This window comes from Schistocerca nitens, chromosome 1 (assembly GCF_023898315.1).
Source record: "Schistocerca nitens isolate TAMUIC-IGC-003100 chromosome 1, iqSchNite1.1, whole genome shotgun sequence".
In the NCBI taxonomy this organism is placed as follows: domain Eukaryota; kingdom Metazoa; phylum Arthropoda; class Insecta; order Orthoptera; family Acrididae; genus Schistocerca; species Schistocerca nitens.
This window is the reverse complement of record NC_064614.1, coordinates 682,752,271-682,772,393: the sequence shown is the minus strand read 5'-3', so window position 1 is coordinate 682,772,393 and position 20,123 is coordinate 682,752,271.

Genomic DNA, 20,123 nt, shown 5'->3' with positions numbered 1-20,123 from the left:
AACTCTGTGAAATGTTCCCGTGGACGAAAACTGAACTTATCCACAGTGAACGACAGATAAATAACTCTGAACAGTGATGATGACTGTTCAGTATAAATACTTTTATAAGTTAAAGGCATACGACCGTTGCGGGTGATATTTCCATATAAATACATTAACTGTGTAGTGTGCGCTTCGCTCACGACAGCAAGCCGCAGTTTATTACGAAACACCTGAATGTTGAGACGACAGGAGTACCAACATCAAAATGTAAACCTACTAATTTTCCTAATGTCTTTGTAGAATAGTCGCCATAGTGAACATACGCAGTGCGTGCAAGTGAAGACTAGTGTGAATCAAACCATGAAACATAGTGTTTCGCAAGAATGTGATTACAGCAAGTAGTTTACTATCTGAGTTTTAGAAGTACTGGGCTAGTGACGTTCAGCACGACTCACACAGAAACAGCTTTCGACATACATGGATGGCTGGAGGGTAAATAATAACAACACCCTCTTTCCAGCTATCATGTTAACAACTGTGTGTGATGAGAAAGCTGATGCTAGTTCGACGGTTGTTTCATGGTCACATACGCGGGCGTGCCGACAGACAAAACACACTGACAATCACAGATTATCGACGCGAGGGGGCCTGATTCTCCCCTCAAGTCGACACAGCCCTTTTAAATAAACTTGCGACTACGCGCAGCAGTCCGTCGGCCAACGACCTGCCAAAAGGGGGGGGGGGGGGAGGGGTGTTCCTGACTATTGCGCCGCCAACCTAGCGACGTTACTCGTCGAAGAGCATCGATCTACAGCACAAAAATATTGTTCGAATAAACTGTATTAACCAGAATTGTAAACTGAAAAAAAGTGCTAAGTCTGTCGGCGAAGTGTTTCCAAAACTTTATTCTTGTAGAGGACAATTATTTTTTAAATTTGCAAATGTGTTAATGAAATGACGCATATAATTTGCTTGTGAAGCACAGTTGCAAAATACAAAAGATAATTTTATCTCATTAAAGACACATTAAAAGTAAATGTTTATGCCTTCATAACTACTATCTAAGAGTATGTTAACATAAACTTTCACTTGTGTTTAGACGCAATATCATTTTCTGCGAAAGCTCAAGTGAGAACAATTTGAAGACTCCTGGTGGGGTAAACGCCTGGGAGTGTATAAATAATTTATCTTTGAAAGGCCTCTTATGAATATACAAGTATTAGTAACTTTAAGCCAGTTGCAGTATTTATTGTAATTTGTGTGATTCAAATATGCCGATTCACGGATATCGATTACCATTTCCAAGAAAATATTTTGAAGTAAAAAATAACAAATAATCGCTCGCGATCAATGATATTTTCTCATTCTTAACCCTCGAGCGGGCTCGCCTGTGTATACAGTGCGCCAACCAAAAATAAAATGATTCAGATACTGGCAGAAGTAAAGCTGTGAGTACCGGGCGTGAGTCGTGCTTCGGTAACTCAGATGGTAGAGCACTTGCCCGCGAAAGGCAAAGGTCCAGAGTTCGAGTCTCGGTCGGGCACACAGTTTTAATCTGCCAGGAAGTTTCAAAAATAAAATGATTTTGTGCCGTTCCATTTTTGTTTCACAACTGCAAACCTATACCTATTCATTCAGTATTGCTTCACGTAACACAGCGTTAAATTATGTTGTACGTCCAAGTGAGCAGTAGTAATATAAAATACAAAGAGAGCTAGGAGAGAAAAAATTTACGATCAGTTCAAAAAATGACCCCAGTTATCAGCTAGCAATATGCACATTGAGGTAGTTGTCTACGAGATGAATAGTGATCGAATAAGCAGCTGACCGAGATCTGATGCAAATGCAATGCTTAATGCTTCGAATGCGTCATTACTGTATCTTTAACACCTGTCCTTGGCAACAGAGAGTTACAGTGAAAATTTATTTCGTTATTGTTTTTTAAAGCAGTCGTTTAGCTCATATTATGTAAGTTTATTTTCTCCTTGTTTAAACAAACTGAGATCAAAGTGTGATTTCGATCATACTTGGCTTACCTTGGTAACATAGGGAAACCTATGATTTTCATGTGTACAAAGTGCGCCGCATGCCCGCTCATGTTATGAAAAACGGCGCGCCCGCTCGAGGATTAAGTTTATCAAATATAGCCTGATGGGAGTTTCATAGCCTGAGAAGTTTGCCTTTTCTATAGATCACGTCGAAATTTTACGTGTAACATTTTAAGACGCCTCACGCCACGCATCCGTAGCAAGGCGGTGCTCCGTTATTTAAAACAAAAGTAAAAGAATCAGAGCAGATTTCAGTATATTGTCCCCCGTGTGTGACTGAAGTCCTATCCTTTTCTTTAGTATATATTTCACTACAATTCAGTATAATCGTCCCCCCCCCCCCTTCAGGATAGATGCCGTAAAAACCAGCACATTAAGCCACCAGTATCTCAGAGTATTGTTGCGTCTCTGGATAGTATCCACAGCGGACACTAAACATTCGTCCAAGTTTACCTTGGCAGTTCCTGAAACCCGAACAGCTTGTGTCAATGACCAGTAGGCAGCCCGCTAGTTGAGGCAAACGTAGAAGCTATCGCAGCGTAGAGGAACGGCCGAGCGCGTTAGTCAGCAAGCAAAGAATAATGAAATTACGATAGCCATGAGATAGAGTTTACAGGAGATAGTTCACAGGAAAAATAAGATATGTTTTGCAATTAGAGCACAGAAAACGGATGGGAGGCTAGCCCTTTTTGCCAGCCTAAGTAACTGCAATATAAAAGGAAGCCTAGGTAAAAGGCAACGATACATATTCAGGTGCCGAACCAGCACAGCGAGGGAAAACCAGGACACGTGATGTCATAGGCATCCCAACAGCCGCAAAGCCTACGAGAAGTGCAGGCATAAATGCACCACACTTTCTAACAAATATCTGATTGTTGAGTGCTGATTTCTGACTGTTGTAATGTAATAAAATAAAAATTATTTGTGACTCTTTTTCTTTGCTGTCAGCGTAATGTAATAAAATGAATATGAGCCGTGACTTATATAAAAAAGAAACACACATTAATGCAATGGCTCAGCATAAAAGAGAAATAACTAATGTAGGAATATTATTAACAGTGTAATATGTTGTTTAATTTAGACCGACGTGTATAAGCACTCAGTAAACTAGCACAGTTCTCAGGGTAGTTATGTAATCGTCGATAATTAATTGTCATTTTCTTATTTACCGAACACTACAGATTTTATTCCAGGCTCGTGAGAAGTGGTGTGCTTACTACACCAGAGCATATTTGCCAAGTCTGTTCGATGTACACTACTGCAATACGTAAGTTAATATCGTGGTTTCGTCTCGATTCCCCAATATGAGATAACGAGAGTAGCATCTACAAATGAAATCCTGTAATTGAAATGGAATCCTGTGACCAGACCTTTTTTACCTGGGATGTTATCTCGTCATATAAAGAAAATCTGTAAGTAAAATTGTTAAATTATTAGTAGCTGCCTCCGGTCTCGTGGGATCTGAAATAAGTTTAATTGTCCTAACCGATGGCACGTCTCGTAGATGAGCTAAAAGAAAAATGTTAAAGATTTTGCTACGATGGCGCCTAACAATGAAAATTCTTTGTTAAGGCCCATATCTACTTAAGACAATACAGGTATCAGACTACCAATTGATTGACCACATACACAAATTCTTTTGACAAAATAACCATTATATTTTTCGGGTTTTAAGTACAACTTACATTATCAGCTGGTACAGCAAGATGAGCTTTACACAAGAACGTCCTCTTAGGTCCGAATCCAAGCAGATAAGATAAGTGAAAGACAAAGGAAAGATAGTTCATGCATATAAGCGCAAGAATCCATGGAATAAGATGTCCATTATAGTTCTATCTCTTTTTCGTTGGCGTACTTGTCGATTATTTATAAAATTTATCGTAATACTTAGTTTACATTTTTTTAAAACTCAAGTCCACCCAGGAGAAACAGTATACTGTCCAGTGTGTAATCTTAGCCCTTGAGTCAGTTTTATTATTCTCGTGTCAGAAACACACATAACACACACTTTATACAATTATTGACAGATCAACACAGTTAATATAATCTTCGACCCAAATTTGGCCACTTCCAGTGCATTTTCTGTTGCCAGGTGGAAATCACCTTCTGTGTAGGCGGCTGGACACAGTCGACACTGAATCATTTGTTGAACAGTCTGTTCTTTCCCACAGTCACATTGTTTTTTTTTCTTTAATGTATACCCATTTTGACAAGCTAATCCACGATCTGCCCACTCCTGACCTCAGCCTATCCAAGGACTTCTGGATTGGCCAGTTCTCATGATAACCAGGGGATAAAGACTGAAAATATTTTCCAACCAGGAGGGTGGGATGTCACAGCCCTCCATAGTTGCAGCATGGCTTCTTGATTAGTGGTTGTTAGTTTCTCCGATGTTCTGAGAAAACTTTTCTTTGAACTTAGCCGTTGTGGGTAGGGTTGTCACTCATGCATGTATGCATTTTTTCCTACTCCAGTTTCGTTCTTTCCCAGGCTGCTACAATACCTCTTCGAACAGGATGTGCTGCAACTCCTGTAAGATGATAGAGCCATTCTACAGGAGCTGACTTCAAACAGCTTGTTGTAATTATGCAAGTGTTGTTTAGAGCAATATCCACCTGTTTGGCATGTGTTGACTTATATCAGACAGGACAGGCGTACTCCGCAGCGGAGTAGCATAATGCCACTGCAGAAGTTCGGATGGTTTCAGCTTGGCTGTGCCACTGTGATCCGTCCAGTTTTCTCAGTATTTGTTCCCGGTGGAGACTTCTGATCTGAAATTCATGTAGTGTTTTTTGAACGTCAGAGATATGTCGAGTGTCATTCCAACGTATTCTGGGGTGTGGTTCAAATGGTTCAAATGGCTCTGAGCACTATGGGACTCAACTGCTGAGGTCATTAGTCCCCTAGAACTTAGAACTAGTTAAACCTAACTAACCTAAGGACATCACAAACATCCATGCCCGAGGCAGGATTCGAACCTGCAACAGTAGCGGTCTTGCGGTTCCAGACTGCAGCGCCTTTTAACCGCACGGCCACTTCGGCCGGCTATTTTGGGGTGTCACAGTGTTCCAATTTAACTCCTGGTCATTCTATCTTTAATTTGCGTGTGGCCTCCCTATTTCTTAGATGGAAATCACACACTTGTGCCTTTGATGGGTTTGGTTTAAGCTGGTTTATTCCGTAGTATTTTGACAGATCTTCAAGAGCACTCTTTAGGGTGATTTCTAGTGAATCGAAGTTTGTGCTTTGGGTTGCCAGAGCGAGATAATCAGCGTACAAGAAACTGCTGTAGTTGGCGATATAGGTTGGTTTGAAGTACACTCCTGGAAATTGAAATAAGAACACCGTGAATTCATTGTCCCAGGAAGGGAAACTTTATTGACACATTCCTGGGGTCAGATACATCACATGATCACACTGACAGAACCACAGGCACATAGACACAGGCAACAGAGCATGCACAATGTCGGCACTAGTACAGTGTATATCCACCTTTCGCAGCAATGCAGGCTGCTATTCTCCCATGGAGACGATCGTAGAGATGCTGGATGTAGTCCTGTGGAACGGCTTGCCATGCCATTTCCACCTGGCGCCTCAGTTGGACCAGCGTTCGTGCTGGACGTGCAGACCGCGTGAGACGACGCTTCACCCAGTCCCAAACATGCTCAATGGGGGACAGATCCGGAGATCTTGCCGGCCAGGGTAGTTGACTTACACCTTCTAGAGCACGTTGGGTGGCACGGGATACATGCGGACGTGCATTGTCCTGTTGGAACAGCAAGTTCCCTTGCCAGTCTAGGAATGGTAGAACGTTGGGTTCGATGACGGTTTGGATGTACCGTGCACTATTCAGTGTCCCCTCGGCGATCACCAGTGGTGTACGGCCAGTGTAGGAGATCGCTCCCCACACCATGATGCCGGGTGTTGGCCCTGTGTGCCTCGGTCGTATGCAGTCCTGATTGTGGCGCTCACCTGCACGGCGCCAAACACGCATACGACCATAATTGGCACCAAGGCAGAAGCGACTCTCATTCGTCCCTCCATTCACGCCTGTCGTGACACATCTGCAGGCGGGCTGCACGATGTTGGGGCGTGAGCGGAAGACGGCCTAACAGTGTGCGGGACCGTAGCCCAGCTTCATGGAGACGGTTGCGAATGGTCCTCGCACGATACCCCAGGAGCAACAGTGTCCCTAATTTGCTGGGAAGTGGCGGTGCGGTCCCCTACGGCACTGCGTAGGATCCTACGGTCTTGGCGTGCATCCGTGCGTCGCTGCGGTCCGGTCCCAGGTCGACGGGCACGTGCACCTTCCGCCGACCACTGGCGACAACATCGATGTTCTGTGGAGACCTCACGCCCCACGTGTTGAGCAATTCGGCGATACGTCCACCCGGCCTCCCGCATGCCCACTATACGCCCTCGCTCAAAGTCCGTCAACTGCACATACGGTTCACGTCCACGCTGTCGCGGCATGCTGCCAGTGTTAAAGACTGCGATGGAGCTCCGTATGCCACGGCAAACTGGCTGACACTGACGGCGGCGGTGCACAAATGCTGCGCAGCTAGCGCCATTCGACGGCCAACACCGCGGTTCCTGGTGTGTCCACTGTGCCGTGCGTGTGATCATTCCTTGTACAGCCCTCTCGCAGTGTCTGGAGCAAGTATGGTGGGTCTGACACACCGGTGTCAATGTGTTCTTTTTTCCATTTCCAGGAGTGTATATACACTACTGGCCGTAAAATTGCTACACCACGAAGATGACGTGCTACAGACGCGAAATTTAACAGACAGGATAATATGCTGTGATATGCAAATGATTAGCTTTTCAGAGCATTCACACAATGTTGGCGCCAGTGGCGACACCTACAACGTGCTGACATGAGGAAAGTTTGCAACCAATTTCTCATACACAACACAGCAGTTGACCGGCGTTGCCTAGTGAAATGTTGTGATGCCTCGTGTAAGGAGGAGAAATGCGTACCATCATGTTTCCGACTTTGATAAAGGTGGGATTGTAGGCTATCGCGATTGCGGGTTATCGTATCGCGACATTGCTGCTCGCGTTGGTCGAGATCCAATGACTGTTACCAGATTATGGAATCGGTGGGTTCAGGAGGATCCCAACGGCCTCGTATCAGTAGCAGTCGAGATGACAGGCATCTTATCCGCATGGCTGTAACAGATCGTGCAGCCGTGTCTCGATCCCTGAGTCAACAGATGGAGACATTTGCAAAATGACAACCATCTGCACGAACAGTTCGACGACGTTTGCAGCAGCATGGACTATCAGCTCGGAGACCATGGCTGCGGTTACCCTTGACGCTGCATCACAGAGAGGAGCGCCTGCGGTGGTGTACTCAACAACGAACCTGGGTGCACGAATGGCAAAACGTCATTTTTTCGGATGAAACCAGGTTCTGTTTACAGCATCATGACGGTCGCATCCATGTTTGGCGACATCGCGGTGAACGCACATTGGAAGCGTGTATTCGTCATCGCCGTACTGGCATATCACCCGGCGTGATGGTATGGGGTGCCATTGGTTACACGTCTCGGTCACCTCTTGTTCGCATTGACGGCACTTTGAACAGTGGACGTTACATTTCAGATCTGTTACGACCCGTGGCTCTACCCGATATTCGATCCCTGCGAAACCCTACATTTCAGCAGGATAATGTACGACCGCATGTTGCAGGTCCTGTACGTGCCTTTCTGGATACAGAAAATGTTCGACTGCTGCCCTGGCCAGAACATTCTCCAGATCTCTCACCAACTGAAAAGTCTGGTCAATGGTGGCAGAGCAACTGGCTCGTTACAATACGCCAGTCACTACTCTTGATGAACTGTGGTATCGTGTTGAAACTGCATGGGCAGCTGTACCTGTACACGCCATCCAAGGTGGGAATCGAGGCCGTTTACTGCATTAAGGGACATACACTGGGGTGACAAAACTCAGGGGATATCTCTTTATATCGTGTAGGACCTTCTTTTTCCTTGTATAGTGCACCAGCTCGACGCGGAATGGACTCAACAAGTCTCTGGAAGACCCTTGCAGAAATATTGAGCCATGCTGCCTCTACTTCGTCCATAATTCAAAAATGGCTCTGAGCACTATGCGACTTAACTTCTGAGGTCATCAGTTGCATAGAACTTAAAACTAATTAAACCTAACTAACCTAAGGACATCACACACATCCATGCCCGAGGCAGGATTCGAACCTGCGACCGTAGCGGTTGCTCGGCTCCAGACTAGACTGTAGCGCCTAGAACCGCACGGCCACTAAGTCCGGCTCGTCCATAATTGCCAAAGTGTTGCCGGTGCAGGATTTTGTGCACGAACTGACCTCTCGATTATGTCCCTTACGTGTTGGATGGGCTTCATGTCGGGCGTTCTGGGTGGCCAAATCATTGGCTCGATTTATCCAGAATGTTCTTCAAATCAGTCACTGACAATTGTGGCCCAGTGACATGGCGCATTGTGCAGAGAACAAAGACGTCCACGAATCGCTGCAAATGGTCTCCAGGTACCCGAATATAAACATTTCCGCTTCAGTGTACCAGACGAACAAGTCCATTCCTTGTAAACACAGCCTTCAACAGCTTGCGCAGTGCCTTGTTGACAATTTGGGGACATGGCTTCGTGGGATCGCTCTGCACCACACTTGAAACCAACCATCAGCTCTTAGCAACTGAAATCGGGAATCATCTGATGAGGCCACGGTTTTCCGGTCGTCTAGGGTCCAACCGATATGGTCACAAACTCAGGAGAGGCGCTGCAGGCGACGTCATGCTGTTGGAAAAGGTGCTCCCGTCGGTCGTCTGCTGCCATAGACCATTAACGCCAAATTTCGCCGCACTGTCTTAGCTGATACGTTCGTCGAACGTCTCACACTGATTTCTGCGGCTATTCCACGCAGTGTTGCTTGTTTTTTTTAGCACTGAGAACTCTACGCAAACGCCGATGCTCTCGGTCGTTACGTGAAGGCCATCCGCCACTGCGTTGTCCGTCGTGAGATGCAATGACTGAACTTTGGTATTCTCGGAGTACTCTTGACACTTTGGATCTCTTGACACTTTGGATATCGGAAAATTGAACTCCCTAACGATATCCGAAATGGAATGTTCCCCGCGCGTAGCTTCAGCTACCATTCCACGTTCAAAGTCTGTTAATTCCCTTCGCGCTGCCACAACCACATCGGAAACCTTTTCACTTGCATCACCTGATGACAGTCCCGCCAAAGTAGTGTCCTTTTATACCTTGTGTACGCAACACTACCGCCATCTGTATACGTGCATATCGATATCCTATGAATCTGGCACCTCAGTGCGTACATGTTGTCCTATTCCAGTAGGGAGACTCACTGTATACAGTTAAACGACAGTCTATGTGAGGTTTTCTGCGGTTTGACTTCTTGAGTAATTAGTCCCTAAAAGCACGGTTAATGTGCTATACATAGGAAAAAAGGCTAAAAGTAGTGACTAGGTACTTTGTGAGTCCCATCTTGTCAAAACAAATATTCCATACGATAACCATTGTAGCAAATGCAATATATCATCTTTTTTAAATGAAATTTTCGCCATTTGGCTATTAATTTTTCATTTATTTTACACAATCACGATTTCTTCTTTATGCCGTTCTCAAGGGCATTTGAAATGTTAAAATATGTCTGACATGTCTGTGACATGTTATCGTCATCGTCAGACAAGTCAGGCATATTTGAACATTTCAACGGGCACTTGAGAATGGCTACAAAGTCGGAATCATTGTTGTGGGAAATAAACGAACAATTAACAGTCAAATGGCGGGAAGTTCTTGCAAAAAATTTTTAATGTCTATGGTCCCCCGCGAAGGAAGTATTATCATCTATCTGTCTGCAGTTGTGTAGTGGTTTAAACACCGGTCTTATGTAGTAAATGCTCTGCGCGATGTGTTTCTACATGGACGGTGAGGAGCAACTGCGCTGCAAACTGCATATTTCATCATCTCAAAACGTTCAACGAAGGAAAAAAAATGTACGACTGTTGGAAGCAACCATCGCGCAAATGTTTAATTTCAGAACTCGAATCACATCACCAGTCTTCTTTTTCAGTCAGCTTGCGGATACCGCATGTGGTTTAGCTAGCTGTGCGCATACGCTCAGTTTCAGGAAGTCGTGTGCTGTGCGGCACTGCGCCCGGAAATGGAATAGTGCCGGCGTAAGTAACTTATCGCGGCGCGGTGGTCGCCACTGCAGTTGCCCATGAGTGCCATCGGCAGGCAGACATCGGGGAACATGGAGCAAAAGAGTGCCACTTAAAAAAAGATCTGATGGAGCGCAGTTACGCATTGATATTTCTACTCCCCAGAGATAGCGAGCGTATGCTTCTTCGAGGAAAGTTTCACTCCATAAATTGCTGATTTTTTCTCGAGCTTCATACACGGAATTAAAGTCTGTTACAACGCAGGTCGTGCGGTGGTTACCACAGTGGACTCGCATTAAGAAGCAAGATGCCTCAATCCGCGTCTGTAATAATATCCTTTGGAAAGACGAATATATTCCGTACGTCTTAAGTCTATGTTAAAACTACGTAACCCGTTGAATAGACATGGAAAGCTTTGAATATAAGTATGCTCACTTACTGAGCAATTTACTCACCAGGCAAAGAAAAAGTTCCAAGTCACTTGTAAGGATTTCATTAACCCTAAACTGCGAAAACAGTGTCTCTTCTGACATACAAAGGAACTGATCTGCTGGCCGATTCTGAGGCCCATGATGAGGAATGAAAAAAATACAAAAACCAGTTTTCCTGTTATACAACAAAATAGTATCTCTAGGCCAAGAGGGAAAAGTTAAACAACAAAACAATTATTCTGGTGCATTTCGATGAATGGTGTCAAAAACCGCGCAACTTTAATTGATGTTCGATGACGTGGACAGCTCCAGGTCAGTCGACGTCTCGGTAGTAAGCTGATGGTGGACAGAGCCGCAGCTGCTACGATGGCACTGGAAAGAGCGCCTAACGAATGAAGAGCGCAAGCTCTCGGATTCTGGGCTAGGTGGCTCACTCGGTGTAAACACCTCTGAGGCTTGGCGCAGGGCTATATAGGTCGCTCACTCCATGATACATCTGAACTATTTCCAATTACATGTTGTGTGGAAAAAAATTAGTTCATGTGCACCAAGACCGCCTCTGGCGCATGTGAGGCTGCCTGGTGACCGCCGATGAGATACTACTGCACAGCAAGACCAATAAAGCTGATCCGCACTCAGTACAGGGCCCACCTTACAAGTCTTTTCAGCAGCAGCAGGTGGCCGGTATTGCAAGTGCTGGGCCTAGACGTATTGCTCATCCCCCCCCCCCCTCGCCGCCTATGGGTGGAGAAAGCGCAGTGCATCTCAATGTCCTGTGATTCCACCAGACTTGTGTCAGTGGTCGGGGCAGCTGGGATATTGGACTCCATGTCTACGGGGTTGGTCGCAGTGATGGTTGAGGAGATGTGAAGGTTGTGGGCCTGTCAGCAATGCCAGTCCCTGGTAGAGGAAGCATCTTGGGCTCCAGGGGAGATGGAGACCTGAGGAGGGTAAGTCACATGAAACTGGTATCCCCCTGTGGTGGGTTCATTTATTTATTTATTTCATGTTCCATAGATCCAGTTAGTGAGTCAATCACAAGGATATGGAACGTGTCAAATTGTACAGGTTTCAATTTAAACTTAGAATACATACAAGGGCAATTCAATGCCAAATTGTGTATAGTTTAAGTAAGTCATACTATAAATACAGTAATAGATACAATGTCAGCTGGATAACATAAGAACCATTTAACAGAAAAAGGAGTTTCAAATAAAGGTTAGAAATAAGAGCACAAAGTTAAATCGGATATTAGGCCTACAAGAGTAGATACAGGTAGAGCCAATCTGTTGTTACAAAAAGTGTGATAATGCTCAAATGCCCAATAAAATCAATTGAACTAGTTCTAGACACAATAAATTTAGTGATGGTGTACATTTTGTAAGTAGGCTGTTTATGTTTTCTTATTGGCAACGTTACATAGCGCTCTGTATGAAAATCACTGGCTGTGCTGTGTGCAGTCTGTGGCTAGTTTGCATTGTTGTCTGCCATTGTAGTGTTGGGCAGCTGGATGCGAACAGCGTGTAGCGTTGCGCAGTTGGAGGTGAGCCGCCAGCGGTGGTGGATGTGGGGAGAGAGATGGCAGAGTTTTGAAATTTGTAAGACTGGATGTCATGAACTGCTATATATATTATGACTATTAAGGTAAATACATTGTTTGTTCTCTATCAAAATCTTTCATTTGCTAACTACGCCTATCAGTAGTTAGTGCCTTCAGTAGTTTGAATCTTTTATTTAGCTGGCAGTAGTGGCGCTCGCTGTATTGCAGTAGTTCGAGTAACGAAGATTTTTGTGAGGTAAGTGATTTGTGAAAGATATAGGTTAATGTTAGTCAGGGCTATTCTTTTGTAGGGATTTTTGAAAGTCAGATTGCGTTGCGCTAAAAAATATTGTGTGTCAGGATAAGCACAGTCTTGTATAATAGTTCAAAGGGGACGTTTCAATTTTCTTTCAAATATTCATCCACAGCATAAAAAGATTTCTCTGTCAGGTAATCTTTGAGAACTTGTTTAAATTTTGACAGTTCTGTATGAACAAATTTGATATGTAGTGGGAGAGCATTGAACAGCTTAATGCTGGAGCAGTAAATTCCTTTTTGTACCAGAGTGAGATGTTTCATTTCGAAATGTAGATTGTTTTTGATTCTGATGTTATAGGCATGAAATTTACTGTTGTCTTGGTAGATAGAATAATTTTCGCACACAAAGATCAGCAAGGAAAAAATATACTGTGAGGCAGTTGTTAGCATACCTATCTTTCGAAACAAGTGCCTGCAATAGTGTCTTTGATGGACCCCACACATTATTCTGATTGCTTTTTTTTGGACATTGGAAACTTTTTTTGCAAGTGGTTGGTTCCCCCAGAATATGATAGCATATGACATCAATGAGTGGAAGTAGCCAAAGTAGGCAACCTAAATGGTGTCAACTTCAGCCACTGAAGAAATTACCCATAATGCAAATGTTTCCAAGCTAAGTTGTTTTACATAGATGAAGAATGTGAACTGACCAATTACATTTGCTGTCTATATAAGCACCCAGGAATTTTGTATCTTCAACTTTCTGTATTGGTTGATCTCTACATTTTATGTTAATTTCATCGAGATTACTTTGTGATGTATGGAGCCTCATATAATGAGTTTTATTTGCATTGAGTAAGAGATCATTTGAGAAGAACCAATGTAAGATGTCATTAAAAACAGTTTTTGTAGTTTGTTATAAGATTGTGATCTATCAAGTAGTCAATTAGAATTGTGGTATCATCAGCAAACAGGGTAAATTTTCTGTTTGTCTCAGAACAAAGAGGAAGAACCCTAATGAAGATGAGGAAAAGCAGTGGGCCCAAAACGGAGCCTTGAGGCACACCACACATTATCGAGCCCCATTCAGACGAGGCAGCTTCTCCAGAAGAGCCATTTAGCATTACAGTCTGCTTCCGATCCTTAAGATATGATTGTAGCCACAAGCCAACAGTACCACCTAAACCATAGTATTCTGCCTTTTTCAAAACAATTTGGTGGTTTACACAGTCAAAGGCTTTCGTAAGATCACAAAAAATACCCACTCAAGATATTTTTTTGTTAATGGTTTACAAAACTTGGCTGCCGAAAGAGAATATTGCCTGTTCAGTACAAAGACCAGCACGAAAATCAAACTGATTTTTGCTTATGATACTGTGCAAGTTGAGATGGTCTACAATCCACCCGTGCATGATTTTTTCAAGAATTTTGGAGAAGGTAGTTAATAGGGATATTGGGTGATAGTTTGTAACATTGTTTTTTAAAGAGAGGAATCACTACAGCCAATTTTAGTCTGTCAGGGACAATCCCCTCTTGTAGGGATGTGTTGTGTATGTTGCATAAGACAGGACTAACAAATTTATAACAGTGTTTCAGCATTTTACTAGAAATTTTGTTCACATCAGCAGAATTTTTATTTTTTAATGATCTAATTACTCTTATGACTTCGCTTGCAGTAACTGGAGGTAAAGATAAATCTGGGATTCTGTTGCTAATAGCTTTCTGTAGGAGGGACAATGATTCTTCCATGGAACCATTTCAGCCTGTCGTCTCTGCTGCTCTCAAAAAGTGGTTATTAAATATTTCTGGAACCAACTCAGGTTTCTTTATGATACCGTCCCCTGTTTTAATCTCCACCTGAGACATGTTCCCTGTTTTCCTGCCAGTTTCCCTCTTTATTACATTCCATATAGTTTTAATTTTATTTTCTGAGCTTTCAATTTCTGATTTTACGCACATACTTTTAGATTTATTTATAACCTTCTTGAGAATGCTACAGTAAAGTTTGTAGTGTTGTCGTTTCTTGGGATCATTACAAGTCCTGAGAGAACTGTGTAACATCCTCTTTGTTCTACAAGATGTTATTATCCCTGTAGTTATCCAAGACTTCTTGGCAATGCCTATATGACTATTTCTAACTACTATTTTGGGAAAGATGGCCTCAAATAAAGACATCAATTCATTTAAAAGTGAATTGTTTCCCTATAAATTGGGCTCCAATCTATCTCTTTTAGGCTGTCATTGAATTTTTTAAGGCCCTCTTCATTTATTATCCTAAAATATTTCCAAGAATACTCGGAACTGTTGCACACACTGACGTAATTGAGCGTAAGCAATTAACCACCATGATCAGAAAGGCCAAGGATTGGTTGTACTGTGATCTCATTGCATTTAGACTTGTCTAAAACTATATTATCTATCAGGCTTTTACTGTTAACATTAACCCTAGTTGGGAAATCTACTATTGCCATCAGATTATAAGACTCCATTAAATGTACTAAATCAGCTTTACTATTGCACTCATTTAGGAGGAGGAGGAGATTAGTGTTTAATGTCCCGTCGACAATGAGGTCATTAGAGATGGAGCGCAAGCTCAGGTGAGGGAAGGATGGGGAAGGAAATTGGCTGTGCCCTTTCAAAGGAAACATCCCGGCATTTGCCTGAAGCGATTTAGGGAAATCACGGAAAACCTAAATCAGGATGGCCGGAGATGGGATTGAGCTCTCATTTAGGAAATCAACATTAAAGTCACCGGTAATTATCAAGTTCTTGGACTTTGAGTACAGTTTGGATAATAAAGAATCTAAGTGCTTAAGAAATACGTTCGAATTCCCTTAGGGAGGTCTATAAAGTAGAAACACTATAGCCATGAAGTCATTTACAGTAATCTCAACGCCACATACTTCAGTTTTTGCTCTATACAATGGCTCTTTAAATCTAATGCATTGTAAGATATGTTATTTTCTACATAAATTACAACTCCATCTCTTTCCATGATGGTTCTAGAGTAATGCGCTGCCTGACAGTAACCACTTAGCTGCAACCTTTCAATATCTTTCACATAATGTTCACTAAAACATAATACATCAGTATCTTTTATTCCTTGTGGTTCCTCTAACAGAACAGTAATGCCATTTACTTTATTACCAAGTCCTCCCACATTTAGGTGAAAAATTGTCATTGCTTTGGAATTAGAGACAGATGTAAACTTTTGCCTAAAAATTTATCTGAAGCTACAGAATCAGTACGTTCATTACTAACAATTTCCTGAAATATTTGAGTTTGAAACTGAGTCTTACTTGATGGCTGGAGCCATTTAAGTGCGATTAGTTCCAACTTTGGGGTACATTTGTGGACGTCTTCCAATATTTTTGTTTTTAAAAGTGTACCTAATGCTTTTTTTCCTGAACAGTTCAGTTGCATACCGTGTCTTGTAAATAATTCTCATCCAAAACTGCTTATATCTACAACACAAGTATTGTTAAAATGCTTACATAACTTTGCTAACTTAGAATTTGTTTGTGAGATAGCCTCATTTACACAGGACTGAGGGATTAAGTCATGTCTCTTTGGAATGTTCACAACAAATACCGTAGACTGATGAAGCGCCGATATTTTCTTCCTGAGCGACTGTATGACATAATTCTCTTCGTTGTAGGCAACGTTGTTTGAGCCACCTATTAAGATCACACACTCGTTTAATACTTTTTCAGGATCACACCCCACTACAACTTCTTGAAGTTTAGCACCCGGTTTCACGATTCCACAAACATCGGCAGCATTAAAACTGCTTTTCACTATATCAGCCATACCTCTACCATGATAATCAGCGAAAATGTGAAGACGATTTGTTGATGTTTCACTCACAGCAGACTGGATCACACCACCGCCACTTTCGTTGCTGTTAACTGAACGTTGTGGCTTTGGAAGATGAAACCTAACATTTTTCCGATAGTTTACCGGTACACTCTTCTTACAATTGTTTCCACCTCATGTGAGACTATTACTAGAACAAAGCACATCAAAATTGTTTACATTCTCGAACCTCAAAACATTTGCTATAGACGACGTTTTAGCGTCGAATGTTTGACGCTTGTTGTGTACTACCTTCCATTTTGATGATTGATCAGCATCATTTTTCGCAATGTATCCATGTTCTGGTGAAAGTTTTTGTCCTTCTGTCTGTCTTGATGCAATGGATCCATTTTTCGCTTAGACTTCAGTTCCATTTTTTCGGACGTCAGGCTGTCGATTTCTACTCTTAGACTGCTGATTACAAATTGTAAACTAGCAATACGTTCACTATACTTCAAGAATTCACTTTTGCACTTTACACACGAATTTTTAACGGCTTCACTGTAACTTATTTTTGGAGTAAAATGGCGGATATCTACACACGCCACCATCTTGACTACTTGTTAACTGATTAACATGTTTACGACATGTAGGGCCCATAAGTAAGGTAACTTCCACCATGCCCTCCCCTAGCAAGTGGAGATAAAAGCTAGGACCCAATGGAGACGACCTATTGGGTAGATAATTGGGGGCTGGATGGAAAATCAGTGGTTCCGCTGGTTGGGGATGAAGGCGGGGAAAGGTGCATCAAAGAAAACAACGACCGATGGGCATGCCCATGTAAGCATTCTTCAGCGTAGATCCATCTTTGGAGTAAACCAGTAACTTGCCAAAAAGAGCGACAACACTGTCTCTGAAGGATGGCGACAGATCAGCTTGGACACCAGCATTTTAAATGTGCAAACGAACCGTTCTGCTCGACCTTTGGAAGAAGAATGGAATGGGGCTACGTGGAGAGGTTCAACGCCATTTTTGGAGCAAAAAGCTGTAAATTCTGCTGATGCAAATAGAGACCCATTGTCAGTAACAATAGTCTCAGGCAAACCTTCAATGGAAAAGATGCAGCTGTGCACCTGGACATTTGCGAGATGAACAGAAACCTGGTACTAGCGTTGACCAAGAAGAGCCAGGAGTACCCAAGAAACGGCCCCGCAATATTGATGTGGAGGTGGAACCAGGGGATTGAGGCATCACGCTAAGGAAAGAACTGATGCAGGTGCGCTGCTTGCCTACTCTGACACATGAGACAAGAAGTAATCATTATGATGATAACTGTGTTCATGCCCCACCAATAACCACGTTAGTGGCCCAGTCCCTTAATGACACCACCACCCAATGTTCCTCCTGGAATAGAGTGAGGACTTGCTGCTGGAGAACCGTGGAGATGATGACCCTGGTCCGCCCAGTGTTGCTCTGGAGGAGAAGGATCCCCTGTAGGGTGGACAACTCATACTGGCAATACCAATAAGGTTGCAGCTCCAGGTGATGCATTGTTGTTGGTCGGCCGGCTACCTGATGTGCATCCAGTGAAGAATCTCCCACAGGACTGGGAGACAAGCTTGGCGTCCAGTGGCAGGTTAGCGACCACTTCTTCTGCTGCAGTGTCTAAGTGGAAACACAAGCAGGGATCTTCATCGAATGGCAAGTCTTGTCCAAGAGGTAATCGAAAAAGTTAATCAGCATTAGAATGGTGGGAGATGGAGCAGTACTGAATGTGTTAACTAGACAAATACAAAACCCACCATTTAAGGCGGCGAGTTGTCTTTGTGTGGACAGAAGCTAACATTTTAAATAGTGGAAGTAACAGTTTACGGTCAGTTACTAACGTGAACTTCCACCCATAGACATAGCCATGGAATGTATTGACCCCAAATATAATCGCTACCGCTTCTATTTCAATTTGACTAATGTTCCTTTGAGTGTTTGACAAAGACTTAGACACAAAGACGATGATCTACTGCACATCATCCATAACCTTGGACCGGACGGCGATGAGGTTGCAATCACAGCTGTTGGCAGCTAAGATCAGATGTCAGGATGGATCATAGGCTGCCAGACATGTGGGGTGAGGGAGAGCATTCTTTAGTGCCTGGAATGCTTTGTCACAGTTGGACGACCAATGCCATTTCACATTTTTGTGAAGTAGTCTATAGTCTATGTAAGAATTTGCCCATGGCTGCCACATGAGGAACAGTTTAATTGGCCCAGGACAGACTTGAATTGGCTGATGTTGCAGGGAGCGAGGAGATGCAGAAGGGTGTCCAGATATTGGGGAATAGGCCTGATCCCTGTGGTAGTGAACACATGTCCTAAGCATTCCACTTGATACACGAAAAAACAGCATTGGTCCTTGTTGCCTTGAGGTTGGCCTGCTTGAACATTGTGAACAGGGAACAAATACACTCCTGGAAATTGAAATAAGAACACCGTGAATTCATTGTCCCAGGAAGGGGAAACTTTATTGACACATTCCTGGGGTCAGATACATCACATGATCACACTGACAGAACCACAGGCACATAGACACAGGCAACAAAGCATGCACAATGTCGGCACTAGTACAGTGTATATCCACCTTTCGCAGCAATGCAGGCTGCTATTCTCCCATGGAGACGATCGTAGAGATGCTGGATGTTGTCCTGTGGAACAGCTTGCCATGCCATTTCCACCTGGCGCCTCAGTTGGACCAGCGTTCGTGCTGGACGTGCAGACCGTGTGAGACGACGCTTCATCCAGTCCCAAACATGCTCAATGGGGGACAGATCCTGAGATCTTGCTGGCCAGGGTAGTTGACTTACACCTTCTAGAGCACGTTGGGTGGCACGGGATACATGCGGACGTGCATTGTCCTGTTGGAACAGCAAGTTCCCTTGCCGGTCTAGGAATGGTAGAACGATGGGTTCGATGACGGTTTGGATGTACCGTGCACTATTCAGTGTCCCCTCGACAATCACCAGTGGTGTACGGCCAGTGTAGGAGATCGCTCCCCACACCATGATGCTGGGTGTTGGCCCTGTGTGCCTCGGTCGTATGCAGTCCTGATTGTGGCGCTCACCTGCACGGCGCCAAACACGCATACGACCATCATTGGCACCAAGGCAGAAGCAACTCTCATCGCTGAAGACGACACGTCTCCATTCGACCCTCCATTCACGCCTGTCGCGACACCACTGGAGGCGGGCTGCACGATGTTGGGGCGTGAGCGGAAGACGGCCTAACGGTGTGCGGGACCATAGCCCAGCTACATGGAGACCGTTGCGAATGGTCCTCGCCGATACCCCAGGAGCAACAGTGTCCCTAATTTGCTGGGAAGTGGCGGTGCGGTCCCCTACGGCACTGCGTAGGATCCTACGGTCTTGGCGTGCATCCGTGCGTCGCTGCGGTCCGGTCCCAGGTCGACGGGCACGTGCACCTTTCGCCGACCACTGGCGACAACATTGATGTACTGTGGAGACCTCACGCCCCACGTGTTGAGCAATTCGGCGGTACGTCCACCCGGCCTCCCGCATGCCCACTATACGCCCTCGCTCAAAGTCCGTCAACTGCACATACGGTTCACGTCCACGCTGTCGCGGCATGCTACCAGTGTTAAAGACTGCGATGGAGCTCCGTATGCCACGGCAAACTGGCTGACACTGACGGCGGCGGTGCACAAATGCTGCGCAGCTAGCGCCATTCGACGGCCAACACCGCGGTTCCTGGTGTGTCCGCTGTGCCGTGCGTGTGATCATTGCTTGTACAGCCCTCTCGCAGTGTCCGGAGCAAGTATGGTGGGTCTGACACACCGGTGTCAATGTGTTCTTTTTTCCATTTCCAGGAGTGTATTATT